This window comes from Sus scrofa, chromosome 17 (assembly GCF_000003025.6).
Source record: "Sus scrofa isolate TJ Tabasco breed Duroc chromosome 17, Sscrofa11.1, whole genome shotgun sequence".
Taxonomy (NCBI): domain Eukaryota; kingdom Metazoa; phylum Chordata; class Mammalia; order Artiodactyla; family Suidae; genus Sus; species Sus scrofa.
Genome location: NC_010459.5, coordinates 16,081,815 through 16,096,436, shown reverse-complemented (window position 1 = coordinate 16,096,436; position 14,622 = coordinate 16,081,815).

Below are 14,622 nucleotides of genomic sequence, written 5' to 3'. Positions count from 1 at the left end.
CTGGCTAAGAATCCATGTTGCAGTGAGCTGTGGTGTAGGCCAGCAGCTGTAGCTCCGATTAGACCCCTAGTCTGGGAACCTCCATATGCTGTGGGTGGGGCCCTGAAAAGACAAAAGACAAAAAAAAAAAAAAATATATATATATATATATATATATATATATATATATATATATATTGTCCCTCTCAATCCCAGTAGTGCCCTGTTTTGTTCAGTATGAATACCCAACAGATTCTCAAATGCCACTGGGAGAGAGCAGGCACTACTTTTCTGTCTTTTTTTTAGGGGGGCCGCACCTACAGCATATGGAGATTCCCAGGCTAGGGGTCGAATTGTAGCTATAGTTGCCGGCCTACACCACAGCCACAGCAACGTGGGATCTGAGCCGCATATTCATCCCACACCACAGCTCATGGCAGGCCACTGAGCAGGCCAGGGATTGACCCAGCGTCCTTGTCCTCATGGACACTAGTCAGGCTGATTACCGCTGAGCCACAACAGGAACTCCTAAGGCACTATGTTTCTGAGTAAACAACTAGGCAGATAGGTATAGGCAAAATCTGATTTTGTAAGTATTTTCCACAATTTACAGCATAAAAATGAATTTCCCAAGTATTTGCTCTTAAACTTACTTTACATGACCTTTAATTCCATTCTAATTCCCAGTCAGTAAAAAATAAACACTTTCTGAATTTAACATATCTCATAGCTCAGCCTGTTTTCCTTGAGACACATTGGTCCAACTACTTCTATAGAATTAACATTTCAATTATGCTTTTTGACAGGCTATTTAATCCAGAGCTCTTCCACATTAATCCGCAGTTGTATTTTAAGTCTGGATTTTGTCATCTGCTATGGAAATAAAGCACTGGATTCAATTCTGTTAACATCAAAACAGGGAAAGGAGTAAAGAAAAGCAAAGGTGTCAGGGGGCAACAGGGTGGTTTTGACTTTGAGCTCCATTCAAAGTACTTGTGGAAAAATGATCTGACAAATTTTACAGAAATTTGGAGGAGCCCTGAAGTTGGTCCAACACCCTTTTCTGGCCTGCAGCCACCAGTAATGGCATTATTTCCCCTCTATTTCAACAGATTTCTTAGATCCTGTTTGCATCTTTCCAATCATCTCCAGCCATGCCAACACAACCTCAGTGTTGCTGTGTCTTATGATCATTCAAAGTCACATACATCCAGGCAAAATCATTTCTAACCTAGGTGCAAAACGCTTTCCTGGAAGCCAAGTCTATCATATTTTGAGACTTCTTTTAGAAACTCTTGGTGCATTGCATGAAATTGCAGTTTTCTTGATTTTCATAAATAGAGATTTTAGGCATCTTCAAGCCTAGGAGATAGGTTTTAGTTTACCAAATATATTAATTTATTGATTCAACAAATAAATATTAGGCATGTACTATATGCTAGGCCAGGTGCATCACTGATGGCTGTAGCCACAGATACAGCAGTTTCTGCTCTCAAGCAGCTTATATTTTAGTATAATAAGCATTTAATTTCTGAGGAGATTATACTAATCATGTTGATTATAGTAGCAATAACCTTCAGAAAAGCCAACCATTCAGCAGAGTGATTAACCATAAATAGTAATCAAAAGATAACATGAATTAATATGAAAGTGATTTGCTATAAATCTCTTAAGTAAAAAACATAAAAAGTACTTTAGCAAGACTATCAAAGTGAAATACTAAAAACTAAGTTACTACATTTTTGAGATGGCCTGCCAAAAATTAGCAAGGATTTTAATGACAAAAAAGAAAGGTAGGAAATACAGTTTCCTATATGAAAGGTCATCTTACAAATGTTTCAGTCCTTACAAACCTGTAGGAGGAAGTGTTATTACCCACGTAGTAAGAATGGGCATGAAGGTTTAGGGGGTTTAGTCAGACTTGCCTAAATTCCAGAGCCAGCCAAGAATTGAGCCTGGATTCAACCACAGTGGGCCTGTAGGTCTCACTGTATTAAATAATACAGATTGTTACTTTTTTTTTTTTTTCACCCTGAGCCCTCCCCGCCATATTTACAGATATGACATAGACATTTGGCATCCAGTATGGAAAAACACAAGTAGTAGTAACAACAACAACGACCACAATAAGTAGTAGCAGTATCACACTTAGCAATTACTTTTTTAATATTATTTTTAAATTATTATTTAAGTGTAGTTGATTTACAATGTTTCATCAAGTCCTGTGGTACAACAAATTGACCCAATCACACACATTTCCCTGTGCTCTACAGTAGGATCCCATTGTCCATCCATTCCATGTAAATCTAACAGTTTGCATCCTCAAAACCCTAAAATGCTCATCCATCCCACTCTCTTGGCTTCTGCCTGCCCCGGGAACCTCAAGTCGGCTCTACTTGGGCATGATCTGTTTCTGTTTTTTGTTTGTTTGTTATTTTTAGATAGGATCATCTGTTCCATATTTTAGATTCCACAAATAAGTGATATCATATGGTATTTGTCTTTTTCTTTCTGGCTTATTTCACTTAGTATGAGAGTCTTTAGGTCCATCCATGTTGCTGCAAATGGCATTAGTTTGTCTTTTTTATGGCCGAGTAATATTGTGTTGCATATATGTACACATCTTAATCCATTCATCTGTCTATGGACATTTAGGTTGTTTCCATGTCTTGGCTATTGTGAGTAGTGCTGCTATGAACATAGAAGTGCAGGTATTTTTTCAATGAAAGTTTTTTCCAGATATATGCCCAGCAACGGAATTGCTGGATCATATGGTAGCTCGATATTTAGTTTCCTGAGGTACTGCCATACTGTTTTCCACTATGCTTGTACTAATTTACTTTCCCACCAACAGTGGAAGAGGGTACCTTTTTCTCCACACCCTCTCCAGGACTTGTTATTTCTTGACCTGTTAATGATGGCCATTCTGACTGGTGTGAGGTGGTACCTCATTGTAGTTTTGATTTGCATTTCTCTAATAATTAGTGATATTAAGCATTTTTTTCATATGCCTGTTGGCCATCTGTACGTCTTTTTTTGACTCAACAACAAGCAAGCATTTTTAAATTGATGCTATATATTCATTAATTTAGCCATTCATTCATCTAGGTACTAGTACTTGATTGAAGCATAACATGGAAAAGCACAAATCTGTGAGCATAGCTCTATTATTTGCAACAAATGTATGCACCCTCATAACTATCACTTTGATCAAGATATAGAACAGTTTAAGTCCCCACAAAGTTTTTTGTGCCCTTTCCCAGTCAATCTCCATCACCCTCTCAGACTCAGGCAACCACTATTCTTTCTCCTATAGATTAATGTCAGCCTGATTTTCTACTTCATACAGGTGCAATCCTTCAGGATGCCAACTTTTGTAGCTGGCTTACTTGTCATTCAATGTTACTTTTTTAAGGTTTATTTATCCATGTTCCTGCATCTATCAGTTTGTTCTTTTTATCTCTCTGGTGCTTCTATTGTAGGAATACATCACAGTTTGTCTTTCCATTCTTCTGTTAATAGATAATTGTTTACCTATGTATATTTGCTTACTACTTGGCTATTATGACTAAGGCTATAATGAACATTTTTTTGCAAGTTATTTGCCAGTGCATCAACTCCTTTCTCTTTGGTATATATGTAGGAATGGAATTGCTTGATCATAGGGTAGCCATTTGAGTGGGCATTGTGTGATAATTCATGTTTGCAAAGGTATGTGTTTGAGTCTCTTGTGCTGTGAAGATAAAGTATGACTTCCTTGCTTAATTTAACTAATACTGGGGCCATTTCACCCTCAAAGTGCCTCAGGAGACAAATTTTACTGAACCATTTTGCAGATGAGAAGAGTATTAGCTATAATGCAACTTTCAATGGACAACATCCATTTTCATTAATCAATGCGTATGCAGAAGTGGTTGTTCATTATAGTGAGAATGATTTAATTTTGTGTAAAAAAAATTACAAATGTATCCCAATATATCAAACAAGATTAAAAGCCATTATATATTGCTTATTTTTATTTATTTTTTCCATTTTCATTTATTCTGCCTTTCCCACTAAAGATGCTTGTACAGACCCTATAAATGATTTAGTTTTGTGTAAAAACAATTACAAATACATCCAACAAGATTAACAAGCCATTATATATTGTTTCTTTCTTTTTTTTTTTTTCCATTTGCCTTTCTTTATTCTGCCTCTCCCACTAAAGATGCTTGTACAGCCCCAGTCTTCATACTTCCTACCCATCAGATCACCATCTTTCTTAGTCTGTCTCACATTAAGTGTCTGGAATAAAGTGTTCCTGCACTACTCATTTCTTTAACAGTATGATTTGTTAGCTCCAATAATTCCAAGCTTGTGGAATTACTTTTAGCACTCACGTGCCTTGACTGTGCCTGTATTTTCATTTGTGCATTCCTGATAACTCAGACTGTGCCTATATATTCTTTTGAGCATTCCTCCTAACTCAGATATCCTCAAATATAAGTTGGATCCTATTCATATACCTTTTCCCACCCCAAGTTCAGCAAGCTTCTTATTCCTTTAGTTATACTTCTTAAATTCCAAAGCCTTAAGTGGGGCATATAGTCCCTGGCCTAATTCAGAGGGTAACACCCCTCATTCCTTTATTTTTCTTTTGAGAAAAATAAGTAGCAATTTCCTTCCCCTTCTTTCCTTCCTTCCTTTCTTTCTCTCTCTCTCTCTTTCTCTCTCTCCCTCCCTTCCTTCCTTGCTCTCTACCTCTCCCTCTCTCTGCCTTCCTTTCTTCCTTTTGAATTCAATTACCAAAATATGCCTCTGAAATATTGACTTTCAAAGTTGACTCCCTGATAGAGCACTCTCTTTGCTGTGAAATATATTTCTTGATCTGATGCAAGCAATGTGGAATGCCATGATGGAAGATCAGGCATTCTGTGCATCCACAGGTGGTAATGTTAGAAGATATATTACCAGTAGCGAAGATAAATTCATATCCGGAATATTAGTCTGTTCCAGTGAGGATGAACATGTTTCTTGAATAATGGAAGAGGGCCAATGTAATTAGCCTGCCACTAGGTGGCAGGGTGGTACCCAGAAATGGTGTCATATTGGGAACTCTGTTGATCTCCAACGATGGTGAATGAGGGTAAACTCAGTGGTAGCCAGGTCAGTCTTGGTAAGAGAAAGTTCATGCTGGGTCTACACATAGCCTACATTCCTACCATTGTGGACACTTTGTTCATGGATCCATTGAGCAGGAACTGGGTTAGCTGGGGAAAGAGGCTGACTGATATCCACGAAGGCATTATTTTGTCTACTTATTGTTAAGAGTCTCCTCTGCAATGGAAGCCTTTTTTTAGTGTTTAGATAAGACAAAAATATCTTCACATTCTGTGTCCATTCTGAGAGGTCCACCCACATACATACTTCTTCCCCAAGCGTGTTTATTACCAGTCTTCCAATCTTATTTCTTCAAAGTCCCTAACCATTGAATCAAACTATTAGCAAATGCTCCATAAATCAATATACAGAGCTTTACTTTGGCCAGCCTTCACTTCAAATGTAGTGGACAGCCAATGTTCTCCATAAAATGGACCCCCACCTCCTGGAGGAATTTTCTTTTGCCACTGTTCTTGAGGATAACCTCTGAATGAAGCTGTACTCCCATATCAATTAATTCAGTTTAATCCAGTGTTACACGCCTTCCTTTTTTGTCTAACAATTTGGAAATCATTCCCACACATGTTCTCCAGGTTTCTGCCAATACATGTTAGCAAGGTCTTGCTATTTATTCCTGAGTTACAGTGTCTAATAGTCACCCTGAAGTGTGCTGAGATTTGAACCTGGATATGAGTGTTTATTTCATTGCCATTTATTCAGTGTTCATTTCATTTTTATTATTTATTTTATATTATTCTTTATCATTTTATTATTTATTACTTAATAATATTTATTTATTATTTATTTGTTTTATTTTATTATTCAGTGTTTATTTCATTGCTGTAAACTTTCAACAATTTTCCAGAGGTCTGACAAAGTTGATTGTGACAGCTTTTGCTCCACATTTTGGTGTTTCTCCATCAGTTTTCTTAATGTCACTCTACCAGTGAGTTAGCTTTACTCTTTGTGATGTTCAAATTATTCTCATTCTCGTTTTGCCCCTTTAAGCCAACACGTGTGTATTTTTACCTTCTTGATTCTCAGTTTTTCTATCTGTACTATAGAGATACTTCTCTTTCAGAGTTTTGAGGATTAGAAGTTACATTTGTATGACTCTTAGCACAATCTTTGACATGAAGAAGTTCCATAGTTTTCCATTATATGGTAATATCAAGTCTCAAGATTTGTACAGTTAGTTTTTCTTCCTCAGTCATCCAACATGACTTTCATTACCACCTTCTAGGTGCCACCCAAGATCGAGAGTTATAGTAGGGAACAGCATACACTCCCTGCTTCAAAGTGGTGTTGGCGCTAATGACACAATTCAGTAAATATGCAAGTAGCATACTCAGAAGGGGAAGGGTAGAACATTAGTAGAGAGTACCACAGGTAGCCTTGGTGCAGTCTTGATGGAGATTAGAGAATCCTTTGTAGAGAAAACAATGTTTAAAGTTATTAATTATTAAAATGTGTACAGGTTAGAGAGTTCCCATTGTGGCACAGCAGAAACTAATCTGACTAGTATCCATGAGCATGTGGGTTCAATCCCTGGCTTTGCTCAGTGGGTCAGGAATCCGGCATTGCCATGAGCTGTGGTATAGGTCACAGGCATGGCTTGGATTCCACCTTGCTGTGGCTGTGGAGTAGGCCAGCAGCTGTAGCTCCGGATGCGAACCCTAGCCTGGGAATTTCCATATGACATGGGTGCAGCCCTAAAAAGAAAAAGAATAAAAGTGTACAGGCTATGTTTTCTAAAATGATCAGAAAGAACAGTAGATGCTATCCAATTTAATGTAAAGAAAGAGGACTCTCCTGAAATAGGAAATATCATGAGCAAAGGCCCCCAAAACTGCCCAAGCCCATGAAATATTTGGGAAACTTCAAGAAGCTCTTTAGTTCTACACTGAAGAATTTAAGACTGCAGAGAGGAGAGACTACAATGTTTTAAGGAATAGAACACAGTCATTTTAAATATTTGTTAGACATTTAAAATGACCAGCTATTAATTAATACACAGGGAAAGTATTGCCTAGTGCCAAATATTTTAAATTACAGAGGCAATATTCTATTTATAATGCTATAATACTAGGAATTATCATTAGAAGTATAGTTTTCCAATTCATCCATTTGACAGAAATGTTTTTTATGTATACTTTTAGGTATAGGGAGAAATTAAAAATGGAAATTAAGTATCATTTAAAAATAAATCTCATTGTGCAATATATACTAAAACTTCATAGGCATGGCCAGAGCAACAGTCAGAAGCATTTAGAACCTTTAATTTATTCATCAGAAAAATACTAATAAATAAATAATCTAAAAAAAGCAAAATAAAATGAGTTTTTTAGGAGTTCTCACTGTGGTGCAGTGAGTTAAGAAGCTGACTGCAGTGTGGAAATGTGGGTTTGCTCTCCAGCCTGGCACTGTGGGTTAAAAGGATCTGGCATTGCTGCAGCTTCAAGCATAGGTCACAGTTGCATCTCAGATTCAATCCTTGGCCTGGGAATTTTCATATGCAGTGGGTACCACTCTAAAGAAAAATTTCATAAAATAAATTTTTTATAAGGTGGAAGAAATAAATTAATAAAATACAAAGGAGAGATACTAAAATGTAAAGCATTTTGGACTTGATAAATAGAAAGGGGGTATTTTTAAGATTAGAATAGATTGGAATAGAGTATATAATTTTTAAGTTAATAAATCTAAAAAAATGGAATTTTTAGCAAAATATGAACAACCAAATGCATCTAAAGAGGTGTTCGTATAAATAAATAATAAAGTTAAAGAAGTTTTTGAGAATAATAAATAAGAGAAACTAATATAAGAAGAGAAATGACTGAATTTTTAAAACAGGCAAAAAGCTATGATCAGAAATTTGACAGAAGAGGAACTAAATATGACAAATCCATGAAGAAAGTGCAACAGGAAGTAAAGTACCATGTTTTTTGCATTTGGGACTAAAGATATAAAAGAAAAAAAGTCTAGTGGAATTCAAGATGAAATCAATTCCAGAGCCAGGTGTCAGAATGTCCCCTGGTGCCCTTATTTATTTCTCTGGTCAGCTCATCCTGAGTCTTCTTTAGTCCTTCATAGGGTCTTCCCAGCCCTCCGGTTTCTTAAACATGCTTATATAGGTCTTTTTTTTTTTTTTTTTTTTTTTTTTTGTCTTTATAGGGTCGCACCCATGGCACATGGAGGTTCCCAGGCTGGGGATTGAATCGGAGCTGTAGCTGCTGGCCTACATCACAGCCATAGCAATGTCAGCTATATCCAAGCCACATCTGTGACCTACGCTACAGCTCACAGCAGTGCTGGATCTTTAACCCACTGATCAACACCAGGGATCGAATCTGCATCCTCATGGATGCTAGTCAAATTCGTTTCCAATGAGCCAGGAGGGGAACTCCTAGGTCTAATTTTTATATGGAATCAAGCTCAGGCTCTAATAATAAATAAATAACTGCTAGTAATAAAGTATCCATTTTTACTCGTCATGGATTAAATAAAAATACCTCATGAAGCCCTTCAACATATATTTACAATGAGCCTGTTATGTATGAAGTTCCTTCTCAGGGCATATATTTGATGTGCATGCCTCATACATGTATATCCATCAATGACACACATACCTATCATGGCAGCCACCCTCCAAGATGGTTTCCAGTAACCCCCAACTCTTGATCTTCACGCCCTTGGGTGGTCCTCTCCCACATTCAGTGAGGGCAGGCCATGTAATCAACAGAATATGGAGGAAGTGACAATGTGTCACTTTTGAGTTGAGGTCATATAAAACATTATAACTTCCACTGGTGTCTCTCAGGTCACTTGCTCTGGGATTACTGGTCACCATGCTGTGAGGACATTCAAACAGCCTTCTAGAGAAACCTTTATTGTAAGTGACTGGAGCTTCCTGTTAACAGCCAGCCCTTACCTGCCAGCCACCTGCATATCTGCTCCTCCAGCCAGTGAAGCCTTCAGATGACTACATTCTGGCCAGGATCCAGAGCATAAGCTCACAGGAGACTCTGAGAGAGAAACACTCAGCCAAGCCATTCTTGAACTGCTGACCCAAGGAAACAGTAGGAGATATTTAACAATTAATGTTCTTTCAAACTAAAAAAAAATAATTTGAGGTAATTTTTTTTTTATCTAACAATGCATACTAAAACATCTGTGAGTGCTTATTTACTTCAAATATAGTGTCAGTTTCAGGCAATATTTGATGTGTCTGGTTTTCTAGTATAAAATGCAAAACATTCTGTATTCAAGCAGCCGATGACATTCTTTGGCAAAGATTTATAATCTAGGGAGAAATTTCCCTTTAACAACTTGCCTCAGGAATAGATATGTAAACAGAGAAACAATTCATTCCTAAATATTTCTTCTCTGCTTTGGACATTAATCTTCTTTTGGAAGTTAAATAGGACATATACAGACAGATAGCAAGTAGCTGAGTTCATTACCTGAGTACATGGCAGTTTTCAGAAATTGTCATGATGCCAAGAACAGACGAAAACTTGTAAAGAGATTAGACAGGAGCATCAACGTAACATACTGTGATTCTGATAATAAAGAAGATTTCATAGAAAGAGCATTCTTTTCAACGAAATCACTGCTTTAAAACTGTTCTCAGGTTATATATATTCAGCTCTATGGCACTCTAAATGTCCAAGGCCAGAGTTACCTGGTGGCCTAGTGGATTGGGGATCCAGCACTGTCACTGCCATGACTCGGGTCCCTGTGTTTGATCCCTGGCTCAGGAACTTCTGCATGCCACAGGAGCAGGTAAATAGAGAAATACATAAGCAAATAAATAAATGTCCAAAGCCACCTCACTTCTCTTAATTTAAGCACTATTCTTCTCATTTCTACAAATAAGGTTACATGATCTTTGTTTTTCTTCTATATCTCTACTACACTACCATTTGCTTATTTTTTTGTTTTTTCCATTGCCCAGAAAGTTTTTATTATATAAAAAATAAAAACAATTTAAATGTGCAAAAATGATGTCCAGATGTTAACATAATACATATTCACAATTAGAAAAAATAGGATATTTCTGGTTGTATAAGAGGCTTCCCTTCTGCCAGAAGCTGAGCATATGATTCTCCTTTTGCTCAAGGAAAACAACTTAATAAAAAAGTAGAAGGACCCTCAGAAAGTCACAGTAAGATCCAGACAAGCCTCATTGTGTGAAGCCCCTTGTCTCTGGAAGTGACTTGGCTATTTTGGGATTAATGTGGCACTCTGGGTCTATAGAGTTTTGTTAGGATCCACACCTGTGGTGAGGCTGCTGACTCTCCATCTCACATGAAAATCACCAGCTGAATGCAAGGTGCTGACAATTCTTTCCTTAGAATTTTGCTTCAGTTCACTCCATGCCTTCCTATTTACCAGCTCATTGATTTCTGTCAAACAAACAGATCAGTTTTATTGTATAATGGAAATTTGATTATGTGCAGAATTCCGTTTTATTGAGTTGTTTAATCTACTTGTATAAACCATTTTAATGTCCTCAGTAAATTTAAATGGTTCACCATGCAACTCGCCTGCACAAGCCTTCTCCCAGATACTAAGGTTTAACTGTCTTTGGCCTCGGTGTCAACATAGGATTTCTCCTTGTACCTTCAGAGGCTACATCAGCTAAGTGACCTGAATCTATCCTCTTTCTCTGGTTCACACCCCTTCACTTATATATTTGAGGGGATGAGGTTTAGGAGAATTGAGCCAACTCTAGGAAGTGTGATCTTACTTATTTGAAGTCATAAATCTCTAAAGGCTCATGCAGGTTTTGTTTCTTAAGAGAACTGGGAAGTGCATCTTTGCTGCCATGTTTGGCCACAGGTTAAAGTCTTGTTTTTCAACCCCTATGGCGCAGATGAATATGCTGTCCTCAGAAGAGGGTCCAGCATGAGAATGAACTTCAGCGTATGGCTGTAACTCTGCCCTCACTCCCTCTCCCTCACTGCCACCTCATAGGCTGTGCAGCTCCCCGCAGCGGGCACTGCAAAGCGTGCTCTCTTATATTCCAAACTGTGAAAATTCTTTGCTTTGAGTTTGCAACATATGTGGTCATGAATTTGGAAGGAAGGCAGGCAGGAAGGAAGGAAAGAGGGAGGGAGAAAGGAGGAAAAAGGGGAGGGAGAAGGAGGGGAAATGGAGGGAAAGAAGGGAGGAAGGAAGAAAAGAAAGAAAAAAAGGAAAATAGACTGATTCTGATGAGTTTCCATTTGTTCCCTTGATGGAATGTATTTAATCGTTTTCCCTAAGATATCTCCAAGATATGAATGGTAACAGGATGTTTATACCAGAGATAAGATTGGACTGAAATCCTAGTTCACTCTGGGAGCTAATAAAAGTGAAGATTTGAATTTAAGTATCACTTTCTCCTCGAAGCACAGGAACAAGGAAACAGGGGTCAAAAGGGCAGCAACAGTGTTGTAAGCACTTTATCTGAAACATAAACATCACTGGAGTGCATTTTGGACCAAATTACCTCTCTCAGATCTGGGATGTTAGCATTCCTGCCCTACTTAAGCATGCCAATTTTACTGCGGCTTTGAGGAGAGCTGGTCAGGGGACTTGGTTGGACACTTGAGAAAAGGATCTTACCTCAAGGACTAATATAACTCAAGCAATTAAAAGGCATCCCACCAAGGAGAACCTCATAAAACCCCAAATCCCTGGAACAGAGTCCTTACCATAAATATCACAGGCAAAGGGAGCATGTATCACTCCACTCCTGAAGATACTGCAGTCACCTTTCTCTTGTAAACACAGTTAGTGGACCCAGAAACACCGAGCTTGAAAGACTGGAACTTCTGCACAATATAAAGGTTTCTAGGGATATTTTATTCCTGGACAATAAAGAAGTAAATAAATAATGAACAGATAGATCAAATCTATGATTTCAGTACACCGTAGCTGGATCTCAGTTTTTCAATGGATTTTGCTTTCTTCAATTCCGCCGTGACCACACTGTGATGAGATCGTAACACTTCGGATGCAGAGAACTTTTCCTTTCAAAATGAAGTTAATAATCATTATCCACAATAGCCAAAAGGTGGAAAGCCCAGGTTCACACCCCTTCACTTATATATTTGAGGGGATGAGGTTTAGGAGAATTGAATGGAGAAACAAAATGTAACTTATACATACAGTGTTATATTATTCAACCTTTAAAAGGAAAAGAATTCTGCTGCATGCTATAGCATGATGAATCTTGAAGATAGCATGCAATGTGAAGTATGCCAATCACTAAAGGACAATATGATTCCACTTAAATGAGGTACTTAGAGAAGTTAAATTTACATAGAAAGTAGAGAGTGGAAGAAGGGCATTTGTCAGGGACTTGGGGCAGGGAGAAACAGGGAGTTTAATGAGAAGAGAGTTTCAGTTTTGCAAGATGGAAAGAGTTCTGGAGGTGGATAGTGGTCACAGTAGCATAGGAATGTGAATGCCTTTAATACTATTGAACTGATACTTAAAAATGATTAAGATGGTAAGTTTTATGCTATGTATATTTTACCACAATAAAAATAATAAAAACATTTTGAGTTCTCATCATGGCTCAGTGGGTAAGAACCTGACATAGTGTCCATGAGGATGTGGGTTCGATCCCTGGCCTCACGTAGTGGGTTAAGGATCCAGAACTGGTGCAAGCAGATGTGGTTCAGATCCAGTGTTGCCATGGCTGTGGCATAGGTTGGCAGCTGCAGCTCCCATTAGACCCCTAGCCCAGGAAATTCCATATACCTCAGGGGTATATACCTAAGAAGAAAAGAAAAAAAGTAAGCGAAGTTTACTATGAAATTAAATTACTTTTACATTTATTTTGGGATATCACGATTCATCCCTGTTCCAAAAAGAGCTGTCCTGCCATTAACATGAGAAATAGCCCATTACAACAGTCTCAGCCTCTGTACACTTCTTTTTTGGATGTCCTTGACTGAGAAGGCATTAGTAGCTATTAAAGAGAAGCAAGTTAAAATGTTAACAACTGTACTTTTCCTGTTGTATTGGCAGATGCTCTCACCATAGAGTTTGATACCATGTACCTGGCAGGATCATCCAGTCAGTAACCCTGCAAATGTACTAATGAATGAGGAGACAAGGATTGCTTGAAAACCCAAACTTTGCAAAGCTGTAAATTGGTCTGGAGTGTTGCTTCCAATCTTATTAGCCAAAAAGTTGCTCAGCCAGCCTGCCTCTTTGCTCATTTTTGCCTGTTACCCAGTCTAGAAATGCTTCCTGCTGGAACTCTTCCTCCTGGATTAGTAGCTTTGGTTAACCAGGCATTTCACTTGCTATAAAATGTGGATATTCTAGGAAAGATGAGAGCAAACAAATAAATGAGGATTTGGCTGAGGGAGGGTACAAATTCTTAAGAATAAAAACATAAATTAAAACCAAATATACTGCACTTCATATTAGGAAAGTTGGGAGAGCTTTAGATTTTCAAATAATGTAGCTTCCATTGGCTTTGAATTGTCTTTAAAAGAAATCCTCCTGTTTTCATTTCATTTACTTTTCCATTCTTTCTAAAGACACTTGTTAGGTGAGCATGGTATTTACTCTGCCTTAACAATGAGGGGCTTGGGAATGAAATAAACAAATGCAGCCCATCTCCACCTTCATTTGATTTTGTGTAAAGACCCATTCACATGTTGAATGCTTGCAAAGATTTGGCAAAAGTACTATGTTTACACTGGAACAGGAATCTAGACCTTTGCTCTTAGACTGACATCAGTTCTTCCCTCCTGTTTGCATTAGTCTAAAACCTTTTAACTGTGCAGTGATCTCTTCTGTGGTCCCATTCTTCACCTGAAGAGGGTAACTCAGCTGCTCAGTGCAGGATTTCCTAATGGGAGAGTAGGGGCTAAGGTGGGTAGGAGGATGTTGCACATAGGATAGTGGCTTCTGAACTTCATCATGCTAATTAAAAATAACAACAATGATGCATGTTCTGCCTGTCGGTCATCATACAACACAGAAGAAGCCTGGGACTCAGCAAAGTGCTGGTTCTCTCAGCCAGGGGAAAAATCAAGTTCCCGAGTTTAATGGAAGAGACAGGGCCAATACAAATGAAGAAGACAGAAATGCTTCCAAAATAAAAAAGTTAAGTTTAAATGAACATGTGAAAAATCATTCACATGAAGGCTTGTGGAGCCACAAGAATGAAAAAAAAAAAAAAATTAAGGAGAAGAATAAGGAAAATAATTTTATATTTATCGTGTTTGTCAGACCTTCTTTTATTTATTCATTCATTCATTCATTTATTCACTTATTGACCACCCCTCAGTTTATGGAGTTCCCTGGCCAGGGATTAGATCTGAGCCACAGTTGCCACCTACGCAGCAGCTGCAGCAATGGCTGGATCCTTTAACCCATTGCGCTGGGCCGGGAATCAAACCTGCATCCTAGTGCTTCAGAAACTCTGCTGATCCCTTCACACTGCAGTGGGAACTCCCTTCTTTCCTTTATGTGTCTCTTATTTGATTAAGT